At 47.0% G+C, this 15,333-nt stretch overlaps 1 long non-coding RNA gene across 1 annotated transcript; it reads right to left on the reverse strand.

Moving 5' to 3' along the window:
• Positions 1–3,776: 3,776 nt before the first annotated feature.
• LOC109027235 (uncharacterized) lies at positions 3,777–14,564 on the reverse strand. The gene is made up of 3 exons (XR_002006356.4): positions 14,281–14,564; positions 13,342–13,454; positions 3,777–6,318 (listed from the first exon to the last, which is right to left on the reverse strand). It is a non-coding gene; the product is annotated as an uncharacterized lncRNA (long non-coding RNA).
• Positions 14,565–15,333: the final 769 nt, after the last annotated feature.

The raw sequence follows: 15,333 nt of genomic DNA on the forward strand, positions 1-15,333 counted from the left end.
TCAGCTGGAGGAAGGGGACTACTTCTATTCATTGCAGATTTAAAAGTTGGCTACATATCCTTTGCTACTTCTCCCATTGGGAGGTGGGGACCCCTTAAATCTGGGTGGCTGTGTGGCTGCTTGAGCGACACAAATTGTTGGAAGTGATGCTAAACCAGCTTCCAGCACAGGATTCAATAGCACCTTCCACCTCCTGTCTCCTGGAGCATTCTCTGGGAGCCTGAATCACCATGTAAAAAGTTCAAAATCAGGCTGGGCACGGTGGCTCACACCTGTAATCCCAGCACTTTGGGAGGCTGAGGCAGGCGGATCATGAGGTCAGGAGTTCAAGACCAGCCTGGCCAACATGCTGAAATGCCGTCTCTACTAAAAATACAAAAATTAGCTGGATGTGGTGGTGTGCACCTGTAATCCCAGCTACTCAGGGGGCTGAGGTAGGAGAATTGCTTGAACCCTGGAGGTGGAGGTTGCAGTGAGCTGAGATTGCACCACTGCACTCCAGCTCTGGGTGACAGAACAAGACTCTGTCTCAGGAAAAAAAAAAAAAAAAAAAAGTTTCAAATTCAGGCTGGGCACAGTGGTGCTCCTCTGTAATCCTAGAACTTTGGGAGGCTGAGGCAGGGGGATTACTTGAGGTCAGAAGTTCAGACCAGCCTGGTCAACATAGTGAGAGTCCATATCTACAAAAAAGAAAAGATTAGCTGGGAATGGTGGCTCACGCCTGTAGTCCCAGCTACTCAAGAGGCTGAGGCAGGAGGATTGCTTGAGACCTTTAAGGTTGTAGTCAGCTATGACCATGCCACTGCACACCAGCCTAGGCAACAGAGTGAGACCCTGTACCCCTCTTCCCCCCAAAAGAAGAAGTTCAAATTCCCTGCCACTGCCTGCTGGAGTGGCCGAGTATGGTACTCTGGCCAACCACTAGCAGAGCCCAGCTGTCCCCACAAAGGTGACAAAAATGTGAAGGAAGCTGTCTTGAACACTCCAGACCAGCCAGCTGCCGAAGATGGCATTGAGTGACTCCAGTTAACATCAAGCAGAGTAGAATTGCTGAACTGACAGACACAATTTTTTATGTAAGGAAGTGTCTGTTGTTGTAAGCCACTAGGTTTGGGACGGCGGTTGCTCAGTGATAGATAACTGAAACAGCTGTATCTGCACCTGGACCAGAGCTTTCATGCCCAGGGTGAGTAGCTTCTTGGTTCTGTAAGGCTCTGTCTCCTTCAACTCACTTTGCCGGGTTGCGGCTACAGCATTACCCAGCTCTTCATTCCATTACAGTTCATCAAAGCTCCCATGCCAGGCTTGTGGCAGGGTAATTTACTGTGGAATTGTTTTGTTTTGTTCTTGTTGCTCTGTGTATACTCCCCTCACCAAGAGAGTTACTGGGCTTTTTGTTCCCAATTCTGAGGCTCTTTCTTGAGTATGGAGAAGGTGGGTGGTGATGGCATTTGGATTATGCGCAAACACCTAGGCTAAGAGAGGCAGAAGTGGACTGTGGGTGTGTCTTGAGCAGAGGTTGAGATTCTCTAGGGTCTGGAAATTTGGTGCTTTCTCCCCACTCGTGGGGAGACACCCACTTCTGCCCAGAGCATTCCCAGGCTGAAGGATTGCTGGAGAATGCCCAGAGAAGCCATGATTTCTCCCAGCTAGGGGCACAGAGGCCAGGGTCCCCAGGGAGATTCTACTATGGGTGATGTGGACATTGCTGATGTGAGGGGAAGTGCTGGGCCTGACCCAGAGGACATCACTCCAGGACTTGACTGTAGCCTCTGAAAGTAGAGGCAGCTAGAGAAACAATAGTGGCTTCTATGGGCTAAATGTCTCTGTCCCCCATAATTAATATGTTGAAAACCCAACCCCCAGTGTGATGATATTTGGAGGTGGGGCCTTTTGGAGGTACTTAGGTTTAGCTGAGATCATGAGGGTGGAGCCCCCATGTGTGATTAGTGCCCTTATAAGACGAGTTAGAGACCAGAGCTCTCTCTCGGCCATCGGTAGTGGGAAGGCTGCAGTCTGAGAACCAGGAAGAGAGCCCTCAGCAGACATCAAATCTGCTGGTACCTGGATCTTGGACTTCCTAGTCTCCAGAACTGTGAGAAATACATATTCATTCAGCTGGGTGTGGTGGCTCACACCTGTAATCCTAGTACAGGTTTGGGAGACCAAGGTGGGCAGATTACTTGAGCCCAGGAGTTTGAGACCAGCCTGGGCAACATGGGGAAAACCCCATCTCTACAAAAATACAAAAACTTAGGCTGGCATGGTGGCTCATGCCTGTAATCCCAGCACTTTGGGAGGCCAAGAAGGGCAGATCACCTGAGGTCAGGAGTTCAAAACCAGCCTGGCCAACATGGTGAAACCCCATCTCTACTAAAAATACAAAGAATTAGCTGGGCATGGTGGCGGGCACCTGTAGTCCCAGCTATTCAGGAGGCTGAGGCAGGACAATTGCTTGAACCTGGGAGGCGGAGGTTGCAGTGAGCCGAGATTGTGCCACTGCACTCCAGCCTGGGTGACAGAGCGAGACTGTGTCTAAAAAAAAAAAAAAAAATTAGCCAGATGTGGTGGTATGCACCTATAGTCCCAGCTGCGCGGGAGGCTGAGGTAGGAGGATCACCTGAGCCTGGAAGGTTGAGGATGTAGTGAGGTGACATTGCAACACTGCCCTCCAGCCTGAGTGATACAGTGAGACCCTGTCTCAAAAACAAACAAACAAAAACATATTTGTCATTTAAGTCACCTAGTCTCTGGTATTCTGTCACAGCAGCTAGAGCGAACTAAGTTGGCTATCCTGAGTACTAAGGACCTGGCCTTGCTCCCAGCTTTTCTGGTACTGCCTAAGCCCCTGGTATTTTGTAATGTGTTGGAGGGAGGAGACAGCCCCGCTAATGACTAGGGTTGAATTTCCTCCCAGTCTTCTGGGTAGGACACAGAGCAGATTACATTTGATTGAGTAAAAGTAAGGAATGTGACATTTCATGCACATTTTATAGCCCCAAATGACAAAAATAACATGCTTCTCAAGCCACCTGGAACATTTTATAGCTTTCTGTTTTTTTTGCATTGTAGGCTCCTGTGTCCATCAATTTATCAGCATTTTTCTTGGCAAGGATTCCCTGAAATGTCTCCAAGTTTGGAAATTTTGTTTTTATGAAAAGTGGGGCATGGGACCAGAGGACGGACTTGGTCAGAAAAACAAAATATGATTATTTTTGATCCATGTCCTTATTTCTTGGTTACTAAATAGCTGCCCTCTGTATTTCTTTGATTTTAATAAATCGTCCAGATATGGATTTTTAAAATTCTATGTATGTTTTTTGAGACAGGGTTTTGCTCTGTCACCCACGCTGAAGTGCAGTGGCTCATTGAAGCCTTCAACTCTTGGGCTCAAGCAATCCTCCCACCTCAGCCTCATGAGTAGCTGGGACTACAGCCATGTGGCACCATGCCGGGCTAATTTTTAAAATTTTTTTAGTAGAGACAAAGTCTTGCTATGTTGCCAGGCTGGTCTTGAACTCCTGAGCTCCAGCCATCCTCCCACCTTGGCCTCCTAAAGTGCTGGGATTACAAGTGTGATCCACCACACCCAGGCCTAGTTTTTAAAATGATATTTCATTTACGTAGTTCAAATAAAAATGACATCAATAAGTACATGAGAAATATCACTCCTACCCCACCCTTACCCTCTCTTTTTCCCCTCACATTGCTCGTCAGTAACCATTTTTACCAGAATAGTGCCTTATTTATTCTCCCAACGTTTCTTTATGCAAACATAAATAAAATACTTTTATTTCCTCTTTCATTACACAAAAAAAGCATGTTATATACATCTTGCTCCTTCCTTTTAAAATCGTAACTAAATATACTGGGTATCCTTCCCTATCACCACGTAAAGCTGTTCCTCCTGCCTTTTCCATTTTGACAGCTCTATAGTATTCCATTGGTGGATCGACCAGAGCTGTGTGTTCGCCAGTCTCCTATTGCTGGGTTGTTGGGCTGTTTCTGATCCGTTGTTATTATAAATAATGCCACAATGAATAACTTTATACCTAAGCAAGTTTACCTTTGTGTAGGTGAATCTATAAGATAGATTCCCAGAAGGGGGATCTCTGGGTCAAAGGGTTTGTGCGTGTATAGTTCTGGTAGATATTGCAGGTCTGCTCCACAGAACTGTGCCATCTGCACTGCTGCCAGCAATGCATGGGACAGTCTGTTTCCTCTCAGCCTCCTTCACACACTGTGATATCATATTCTGGACTCTTGCCAACCAAGGAAAGATTTATGTATAAGTTCAACATGGATGCACTTAGGCTAATTCTCCTTCCTGCATTTCCTTCAGAACATCCTCAGTCTCCTCACTCATTTCAGATACCTTAATTAGCTCCCATTTTTCATGACACAGGTTAGCCATGTTTATATTTCCTTTGTGATCATCACAGTTATGAAAGATTTCTTCTTGGGTTGATAGGTTAAGTAACCATGGTCCAGTATTGGTTATTGCAATCAAACCAACAGCTACAGGTGGCTTGGATTGTTTTAGATTGAATTGGTCTCAAATTTAAAAGGTCACTTTGTCATTCTTTGTATCATTGTTATTCATGTCTGTATCTTTTACAAATATATTTATTTAATATTTAATAAGACAAATAAAATGTTAAAAATTATTTTGTCCTGGGAAAGCCCAAGCCTTCCTGAACAGAAGTTGAAATATTCAAAGGACAAGAAAAGGCCTCTGGTACGGTCCTGTCTTGGACAGTTTCCCCGGCCACCCAGCAGGCTGCCTATTGTGCTGTTTGAGATGCAAATGATCTCTTCTTATGCTGGGGAACCTTCTAGGCATGGCAGGGGCAGTGGAGAGGCTACTTCCTCTCTCTCTCTCTTTTTTTTTTTTTTTTTTTTTTTGAGACGGAATTCTCACTCTGTTGCTAGGCTGGAGAGCGGTGGCACGATCTTGGCGCACTGCAACCTCTGCCTCCAGGGTTCAAGTGATTCTCCTGCCTCCGCCTCCCGAGTAGCTCGGACTACAGGCGCATGGCATCACGCCCAGCTAATTTTTGTATTTTCAGTAGAGACGGGGTTTCACCATGTTGGCCAGGATGGTCTCAATCTCTTGATCTCGTGATCTGTCTGCCTGAGCATCCCAAAGTGCTGGGATTACAGGCGTGAGCCACCGCACCCGGCCACTTCCTCTCTTTTTTTGCCCACTTCTCTAGCTAGTCCCAAGACTTGTTCAACTCTTTCTTATGGATGGTTTTGCAGAATACATACATGGAAACCGTCCACAAATTCTAGCCCACCAATTAATGCTGTCAGACTGGGACCTTCATGAAAAGCCTGCTTGAAACAAAAAATTGAAAATAAGTGGCTTAAACAAGGTAGATATTTATTTCTCTGCTTTGTCCACGAGGTCTGAGATGAAACGTCCAGGGCAGGTGTGGAGGCTCCCTGGCATGATGGACCCAGGCTCCTGTCTTCTGTTCCTGTCATCTTAGTGTGCTTCCTTCTACCCTTAGGGTGGCCTCATGGTCTGAGATGGCTTCAGGACTCTCCACTTCAGGCCTTTTGGAGTCCATGATTTCTTTTCTTTTCTTTCTTTTTTTTTTTTTGAGATGGAGTTTCTGTCTTGTTGCCCAAGCTGGAGCACAGTGATATGATCTTGGCTCACTGCAACCTCTGCCTCCCAGGTTCAAGCGATTCTCCTGCCTCAGCCGCCCGAGTAGCTGGGATTACAGGCACCTGCCACTGTGCCTGGCTAATTTCTGTATTTTTAGTAGAGACAGGGTTTTACCATGTTGGCCAGGCTGGTCTCGAACTCCTAACCTCAGGTGATCCACCTGCCTTGGCCTCCCAAAGTGCTGGGATTACAGGAGCGAGCCAGCGCGCCCATCCATGATGTTCTCATGGTCAACATCCTGAGGTCTCCCAAAGGCAAGGGCTTCTTTGCTTGCCCACTGGTTTGGGTACAGATATATTTGTGGACTCTGGAGTCCAGGTGTCAGGGTACAGCTTCCTGAGGTGCCCCAGGCAGCTGGTCTCCTCTGAGGCCTTGATGATAGCCCTTGACATGCCTGGGGCTGTGGAGCTGGGGATGGTCTCCACCCCACAGGGATCCACCTACCTCAGCCGGTATCCAGTCCAGGGCCTCTGTCTTCTTGGCTGCCCTCAAGGCACTGGGCTCCTTTAGACACTCCCCACCACACCCTTAATCCTCTCAGGGAACTCCAGTCTCCAGCAAACAAAGGCCTGAAAAGTGTCTACAAGGAAATTCTGAGTTCAGGTTTCTGAGGTGAAGGAGCACAAAGTCCTTTCTCCTGGCTTGGAAGTGCAGGGTGGTGCGAAGAGTGGGAGGGAGGCAGGGTTAGGTGAGGAAAAAACAGAAAACACAAATTAATTTGACAATGATATGTTAACTTAAAAATCACAACTTTAGGCTGGGCAGACAGTGGCTCTTGCCTGTGATCCCTGCGCTTTGGTAGGTGGAGGTGGGAGGACTGCTTGAGGGTAAGAGTTCGAGACCAGCCTGGGCAACATAGTGAGACCCTTTCTTTACCAATAAATAAATAAATAAATAAAAATTAGCTAGGTGTGCTGGCACACGCCTGTAGTCCTACCTACTCAGGAGGCTGAAGTGGATCCCAGTAGTTTGAGGCTGCAGGGAGCTATTTACTCCAGCCAGGGCGACAGAGTGAGACCCTGTCTCTTAAAAAAAAAAAAAAAAAGAAAGAAAAGAAAAATCATAAATTTGGAAAGGAGAGCTTTATTTCTTTTAAAGAGTTACTGCTGACTGGGCATTGTGGCTCACATCTGCAGTCCCAGCACTTTGGGAGGCTGAGGTGGGTGGATCGCTTGAACCCAGGAGTTCGAGACCAGCCTGGCAATACTGATGCAGAACTTTGCTCCTCAGTTCAGCTAAAACCGGGTTCTTGTCACATGACCAGGAAAAGTTAAGCAGGCAGACGCTTTGAAGGGTGAGGGGAATGGAATTTTTTGGGTGAAAAAGGAAAAGAAGAAAAGAAAAACCTCTCAGCAAAGAGCAAGGGGGTTCCTGCCAACAGGTCCCCACTCCACAGATTGATTCCAGGCCACACACAGTAGCTGAAGAGGCCAGGCTCCTCCCCGACCACTGCACACTCGGCACGAACTTCCCGTGGCTCCACCCCATTTTCCCAGTGTGCAGGCAGGTGATTCTCCAGGGACCCTCCCCTTTATCTGTCTCCTGCATCTATCATTATCTATTTTATTTTATACATTTAAAACACTATTCTGCCGGGTGTGGTGACCTGCACCTGTAGTCCCAGCTACTCAGGAAGCTGAGGCAGCAGGATCTCTTGAACTCAGGAGGTGGAGGCTGCAGTGAGCTATGATCATGACAATGCACTCCATCCTGGGCAACACAGCAAAACCTTGTCTCAAAACAAACAAACAAAAACCAAAACCCCACCATTATTCTCAGAAGTACAGCAGCTTTCACAAATTGCCAAAGGGGTCTGTTTTAGGTTAGTTTCCTTCAGAAGCAGATCTGGAGACAAAGATTTGAAGCAAGGAGGTTATTAGAGAGGAAATCCCTGGCATAATTGATAAAGTAGACAGGAAAGGGCAGAAGCCAGCATGGGGTGCATCGATGAGCAATGAACTTAATGAACTCCTTGGCTCAATCCCACTGGGACCTTCAAGAGACTACTGTATAGAGCATGCCTCAGAGTCATCCTACCCTTGAGGAAGCTGGGGTATTTCTTCACCAAATCCCATTTCACTTGAGGGCTGCCCCCAGGGCACTGACATTTCTAGCCTGCCCTACCCGTGGGTAGTGCTCCTGTGACTACGGTAAGTCCTCAACAGTGTCAGGGGCTTAAAGACGGAGCCATCTGAATGGCAACCTTAGAGGACACGTGGGTAGGGCACAAAGTTTGGCTACAAGGCCTGCAGCACTAAAAGGTTAGGAACGCCTCAGAGCTGCCCCTTTTAGGATGGACCCACTCAGCTCCCCGGTTCCCACTCCCTGACATCTGCTTTCTGTCCGCTGCTCAGTGTCTCCAGTGGATTCACAAAACAACTGCCTTTCTCCCTTTCCACCTCAGTTCATTATCAAGAACAACCCTGGGGTTTCCCACCTTAATCAGGCTGCTCCGGCCTCTGCCCACAGCCCTTCTGACACCTGGTTTATGTGTGACCCTGCCACCCTTAACCCCCAGCAGCAGGGGATGTCAGCTTTCTTTCAGGGAAGAACACAGACTCCTTTTGAGACTATAGTGAGATAATTTTGTAAACTGAAAATAAAATCCTAAGCCCCCCAGTTGACTTAATGGACCCCCTCTTGGCCAAGGGGACCCCAGAGAAACCTTAAAAACTGAGTTCCCAGCCAGGAGAGGATGGGAGGTCAGACACGCCTCATCATACCTCATCCCTTTTGTGGTTTAGACAACCACTGACCAGCATTAATAAACCAGAGATCATAAGACTGACAGAACAAAGTATTTGAGCCAATGAAAGACCAAACTATAAACAAGACTTAAGGCCATGGCAGGTCAGGGTTAAGTCACACACCCCCGCACTTAAAGAAAAAGTGTTCTGCCACAAGGTTTTAATTTTTCTCTGGCAGCCAAACAAACATTGGCCTTGAGATAAGCAAGATTAAAACAACTTGCAGATCGTCCATCAGCCAAAACTACAGCTTGGATTGAACACGAGACTGATTTCAGTAACCTTCTCCTGATAAGAAGACTACTGACCATGGACTGGTTCTGGCTGGTTTACAGATGCTGCATACTTGAGTTCGCTTGTGTCCTGAAAAGACCTTTTGATGTATAAGACCTAATTGTAATACATTTATTTTTTTTTAATTAATTAATTTATTTTTTTTGAGACGGAGTCTCACTATCGCTCAGGCTGGAGTGCAGTGGCGCGATCTCGGCTCACTGCAAGCTCTGCCTCCCAGGTTCATGCCATTCTCTTGCCTCAGCCTCCCGAGTAGCTGGGACTACAGGCACCCACTACCATGCCCGGCTAATTTTTTTTGTATTTTTAGTAGAGACGGGGTTTCACCCTGTTAGCCAGGATGGCCTCGATCTCCTGACCTCATGATCCATCTGCCTCAGCCTCCCAAAGTGCTGGGATTACAGGTGTAAGCCACCGTGCCTGGCCAGCTGTAATACATTTAAATGCTGTCTCCACCCTAAGGTGCACATGGGTCATATGCAATATACTAGTTTATTCAGTATATGTGCTTCAGGACCACTTTCATGAATATTCATAGCTCCTTCTGTAACCTGTTGAATATGTATACTTGGCCAACCCAGTCAGATTAAATTCCTTTCTTATTCCTCCCCGTCCCTCAAAGTTCATTCTCTAGGCTCTGCCAGAGGCTATGCTTCCCACTAGTCCAAATGGTACATTGTAGGCTGCAACTCTTTATTTTTATTTTATTTTTAAATTTATTTTTGAGACACGGTCTCACTCTGTCACCCAGGCTGGAGTGCAGTGGTGCAATCACAGCTCACTGCAGCCTCGACCTCCCGGGCTCAGGTGATTCTCCAACCTCAGCCTTTCAAGTAGCTGGGACCACATCCGTGCACCACCAGGCCCATTTAACTTTCATAATTTTCGTGGAGACAGGGTTTCACCATATTGATAGATGCAGGAGGTAGATAAGGGAAAGGGTCCCCAGAGAATCTCTGACCTGCCTATGCACTTGGGAGAAGGGGGTGGAGCCACGGGAAGTTCGTGCCATGTGCAGTTGGGGAGGAGCCTGGCCTCTTCAGTTCTTGTGTGTAGCCTGGAATCAGTCTGGGGGTGGGGGTGCTGTTGGCAGGAACTCTTCTTGCTTTGCTGAGAGTTTTTTTTTTTTCTTCTTTTCCTTTTTCACCCAATAAATTCTGTTCCCCTCACCCTTCAATGCGTCTGCGTTCCTAGCTTTTCCTGCTTGTGTGACAAGAACCTGGTTTTAGGGTTTAAGGAACAAAGTTCTGCATCAATAAGATTCAAAAGAAATCATTCTATTGAAATATGATTCTAGGCACAGGCTAGTTGGGGGTCTCTGAGCCCCAGATCCCACAGCTGTGCTGAGATGCCTGCCCACAAGCTCAAGGAGCATGTCTAGGAGTCCACGGAGGCAAGCAGAGGCAGGAAGAGGAGACCAGATTTCAGCTGCCGGTGGTGAGCCTCAGGAAACTCTTTATCAAAGCCTAGAAAAGCCAAAGGTGGGCCCGAGAGGGAAGAAAGAGACAAAGAGATGGGAAGAAGATGGAAGTAGGACACTTAAGAGTGGGAAGGAAAAAGAGCAAGAGAAAGTGAGAGGGAGCAGCAGAGCCCTGGGAAGGGAGCTTGAAGGGGTGGGGCATGTTTGGAAGCCTCTGTGATTATTTGGGGAAGGCTGATTTTCTAGTGCCTTGGGCTGGGCCCATGCAGGTTACTTCCTACCCAGCTACCTTCCTGGCTCTTCTGCCCAGGGAGCTCCTTCTGCCAGTCCCCAGCCTACTGCCCTTCTTCCTTATATGCTTGGAGTGTGTGGAATGCTGCTCACCACTCTGGGGCAGTTGGAGACTGAGATTAACTCCCTCCCTGGAATGTAGGGAATTTGGTGTGCTGGAAAGTGAGAAAGGGAGAGGGAGACAGAATGTACCTTGCAGCAGCACAGCTGGGTTCTGGATGGGCTCCATCTCTGAAAGAGAGGGGCAAAAGGGTTGGGGAAGGGGTAGCTGCCGGTCTTAGTGAAGGGTCCCCGAGGCACTAGCGTGTCCTCACATTTGTGCTGCCTGCTTCCCAGAAGACTCAGCACATGGGGAAAGTGGTGCCAAGGGCACACCCACCAGCCACACTGTGGAGCTTGGACACCTGGGGCAGGATATTCAGTAGTTGGCCTGGGGACCTCCAAAGATGCTTTCCCATTCCTTAGCCTGTCAGCCTTGGTAGGGACATCACTTTCCTCCTTATCCTTCAGTGAGGAGATTCAAGACAACATCCCTGAGCTGGAGGAAACCCAGCCTCACCTCCTCCTTCCACCCCTCATCTCCTAAGCTCCCCATCAGTGGTGTCTGGGGTGTGGAACGTGGGGAGGCAAGGAAGACAGCTCACCTGGCCCAGGCTTCAATGCTCAGCCCCTCTTATTCCTTCTAGCAAGAGCTTCTTGCAAATACCTCAAAATTTTTTTTTATCTTCTGCAGCTGATGCTCAAACTGTCAACTTGTTACTTGAGACCATGAATGTTGGTTATAAGAATTTGTTGACTTTTTAAAAAAATAAAAATGATGTTTGCCCACTTAAAGTTTTAAATTCTGTTTTTCAGAGGAGTTTTTTTTTTTTTTTTTTTGAGACAGAGTCACCATCTGTTGATATGGCTCCGATGAGTGGAGGAACACCAGGGCTCTTGTCTCACATCAAATTAGATAAGATGACACGAACACACGTGGAGTGGTTTTAAGGAGCGGAGAGTTTAATAGGCAAGAAAGAAGGGAGAAGAAAGAAGAAACTCCCTTGTACAGAGACAGAGGGAGGGGGGCTCCAAAGCCAAGAGATGGAACCCCGCACTTAGGTAATACCAGCCAGCTATATTCGATGGGTGGAGGAGGCAGTATCTGATCTGCATAGGACTCAGGGGATTGGTTTGACCAGGCATGTCATTCACGTAGCCTGCGAAAAAGCTGGCCCTCCCAACCTAGCCTTTTAATATGCAAATATAGGGCTGTGTCATGTTCCACACACGTGGGGATATGTGGGGGCGGCCATGCTGCCAGCACATGTAGGGGCAAGGGCAAGAGGACAAAGGTGGGAATAGCCATGTTGGGTGGACCCAGTTTCTAACAGCTAGCATTTGCATATCAAAGATTGCTGGCCCAAGTCTAAGAGCCAGGGCTTTCATGCTAGACAAGAGCTGTGAAAAATTTTCCATGGACCTTTTTCCTCCCTATCTACCTAAAATAATTTCTTAATAACTCCTACCTCACTGTAGCCTAGGTTGGAGTGCAGTGTGGCAACATCTCGGCTCACTGCAACCTCCGCCTCTCGGGTTCAAGCAATTCTCTTGCCATAGCCACCCACATAGCTGGGACTACAGGCGCCCACCACCAAGCCCGGCTAGTTTTTTGTATTTTAGTAGAGAGGGGTCTCACCATGTTGGCCAGGCTGGTCTTGAGCTCCTGAGCTCAAGCGATCCACCTGCCTTGGCCTCCCAAAGTGCTGGAATTACAAGCATGAACCACTGTACCTGGCCTTTCATAGGAGATTAATGGCTGATTTTACCCACCAACCTGGTGATCATGAACCAGCCATCTATAACCTTGTTGATCTAGCTCAACCTATTATATAAAACTGTGCTTGGATTGTATGGAATGCTACACATTTACAATTAAAGATATTTAGAGCTGGGCATGGTGGGTCACACATGTAATCATAGCACTTTGGGAGGCCAAGGAGGGAGGATTGTTTGAACCTGGGATTTCCAGACCAGCCTAGGCAACATAGTGAGAACCCATTTCTTTTTTTGTCTTTTCTTTTCTTTTCTTTTTTTTTTGAGATGGAGTTTTGCTCTTGTTGCCCAGGCTGGAGTGCAATGGTGCGGTCTCAGCTCACTGCAACCTCCGCCTCCTGGGTTCAAGTGATTCTCCTGCCTCAGCCTCTTGAGTAGCTGGGATTACAGGCACGTGCCACTATGCCCGGCTAAGTTTTTGTATTTTTAGTGGAGATGGGGTTTTACCATGTTGGCCAGGCTGGTCTCGAACTCCTGACCTCAGGTGATTCGCCCCCCTCAGCCTCCTAAAGTGCTGGGATTACAGGCATGAGCCACCACGCCAGGTGGGGGTGGGTGGGGAAGCCCATTTCTATTAAAAAAAAAAAAAAAAGGCCAGGTGTGGTGGCTCATGCCTGTAATCCCAGCACTTTGGGAGGTCGAGGCAGGCGGATCACCTGAGATCAGGAGTTCGAGACAAGCCTGCCCAACATGGTGAAACCCCGTCTCCACTAAAAATACAAAAAATTAGCCGGGCATGGTAGCACGTGCCTGTAATCCCAGATACTCGGGAGGCTGAGGCAGGAGAATCACTTGAACCCAGGAGGTGGAGGTTGCAGTGAGCTGAGATCCTGCCACTGCACTCTAGCCTGGGTGACAGAGGGAGACTCCATCTCCAAAGGAAAAAAAAAAAAGAGAAAGTAAAATTTGTACTTCAATTCAGAGATTATAAACAATGTATATTTGACTTTGTGGCAGTGATCACTATTGTACAATAGTTACTTAAACCCAGGAGGCAGAGGCTGCAGTGAGCCAAGATAGCTCCACTGCACTCCAGCCTGGGTGACAGAGCGAGACTCTGTCTCAAAAAGAAAAAAAAAAAAAAAAAAGTTACTCACTCATTTGTTCTGCAGAATCTATTTATTGCTGTGTTCACAGAAAAGGAAGCATCAAGACGGCAAAGCTCTTTGATGAAAAGCCAGGCGTACTCACACACACAACTGAGAAAGTTCTGGAAGTAGGAGAAAACGTCTTTAAGGCATATAGGCTAAACTTATATAAATATTGTTAGTGTTTGCCAAAACAGGGATAATCTAGTAAAATCAGAGATACAAAGCCAGAACAGAGAACTGGTAAGTAAAAAATTGTTAAGAATGTATATTGGCTGGGCGCGATGGCTCATGCCTGTAATACTAGCACTTTGGGGAGGCTGAGGGGGGCAGATTGCTCGAGCTCAGGAGTTTGAGACCAGCCTGGGCAATCCTTTCACTACTGAAAATACAAAAAAAACAACAACAACAACAAAAAAAACAAAACTGGGCGTGCTGGTGCGCACGTGTGGTCCCAATTACCCTGGAGGCTAATGTGGAAGGATCGCTTGAGCCCAGAGCATGGGGGTGGGGGTTGGGAGGCGAGGTTGCAGTGAGCCTGGATTGCACCACTGCACTTCAACCTGGGTAACAGAGCGAGACCTTGTCTCAAAAAAAAAAAAAAAAAGTATCAAAAGGCCTAGGAATTTGTTCTCCAGGTAAATCTGCCCTCCCTCATCTCTAACCTTTATGAAATCACCCAAATGGAGACATCACAGCAAGGCCCCGACAAGGAAATGACAGGAATGTAGGTGGATAAGGGACTGGAATAGTGCAGCACAACACTAACTACAGGTTTCAGCCCCAATGAGATTGCCCTCACTTCCGCCGCCAGCCACAAGTGTGGAGGTCCCCAGGCTACTCGCTCCTCTGACCAACTGGCTACTAATCTGGGGGGTACCCACAACCCCCTCGGGTTTGATAATTTGCTAGAACAACTCACCAAACTCAGGAGAATGTTATACTTACGATTACAGGCTTGTTACAAAGGATACAAATCAGGAGGACCAGACTAATGAAGACACACGTAGGGCGGGGTCTGGGCGGGTCTCCCATGCAGAGCTTCTGTGTCTTCTCTCTGTGAATCAGGCTGTGTCACCCTCCTGGCACATGGATGTGTTCACCAACCAGGAAGCTCCACCAAATTTTGGCGTCCAGAGTTTTCATTACATAGGCACTATTGGTTGACTCATTTGCCACCGAATTGAACGCAATCTCTAGTCCTCCCACCCTCCGTCGAGGTTGGGCTGGCTCTAAGGCCCAATCCTTTTATTATGTGATCTTTCTGATGACCAACCTCCCATCGTGAGTTCTCTCTTAGCATAAGCCCAGGTGTGATCCAAGGGGCTCATGAATAAGAAAGATACTCATATTACTCAGGAGATTCCAAGGATTTAGTTTCCCTCCTAGGAACCAGGGACAAAGGGCAGTCAAATTCTTTATTGTTATCACAGAGACACAGTAATATAATATGATACAGCAGAAGAGAGGTGAGGAATGTTGCCATGCCTTGAGAAGCCTATCACAAGAGCTTTAAGGAATTCACACTTAAATATTAATAGGTACATTATGAAAGAAATCAGCCAAGTACAGTCTTTTCTTATTATGGAATCTAGTTATTGCAGGAATTGAAAAATTGATGTAATAAAGCCTAGAATGCAATAAAGGAATCGGCATTCAAGTAGATGAGAGAGGTTGGGGCATATGTCAAGATGCAAAAGTGAGAGAGCTGTCACAGTTTACTTACTCTGCAATCTCTGAGGATGGAACAGGATCAAAGACGAAGCCAGGAAGCACAGAGTAGTTTTCTTCCTCCCTAATCTCATCCCTTGTTTTCATTTGGCACTTTAAAAAATTTCCACATTTATATTCATATGGAATTGATTTTGAGTATAGAGAGATAATTCTAATTATTATTGTTTTTCAAATGTTAGCCAGTTGAACCATTTATCATAATCAAGGTGATCATATGGCTTATTTTCTTTGGCCTACAGAGATGATAAATTTGAATATATTTTAAAA

This window comes from Gorilla gorilla, chromosome 5 (assembly GCF_029281585.2).
Source record: "Gorilla gorilla gorilla isolate KB3781 chromosome 5, NHGRI_mGorGor1-v2.1_pri, whole genome shotgun sequence".
Classification (NCBI taxonomy): domain Eukaryota; kingdom Metazoa; phylum Chordata; class Mammalia; order Primates; family Hominidae; genus Gorilla; species Gorilla gorilla.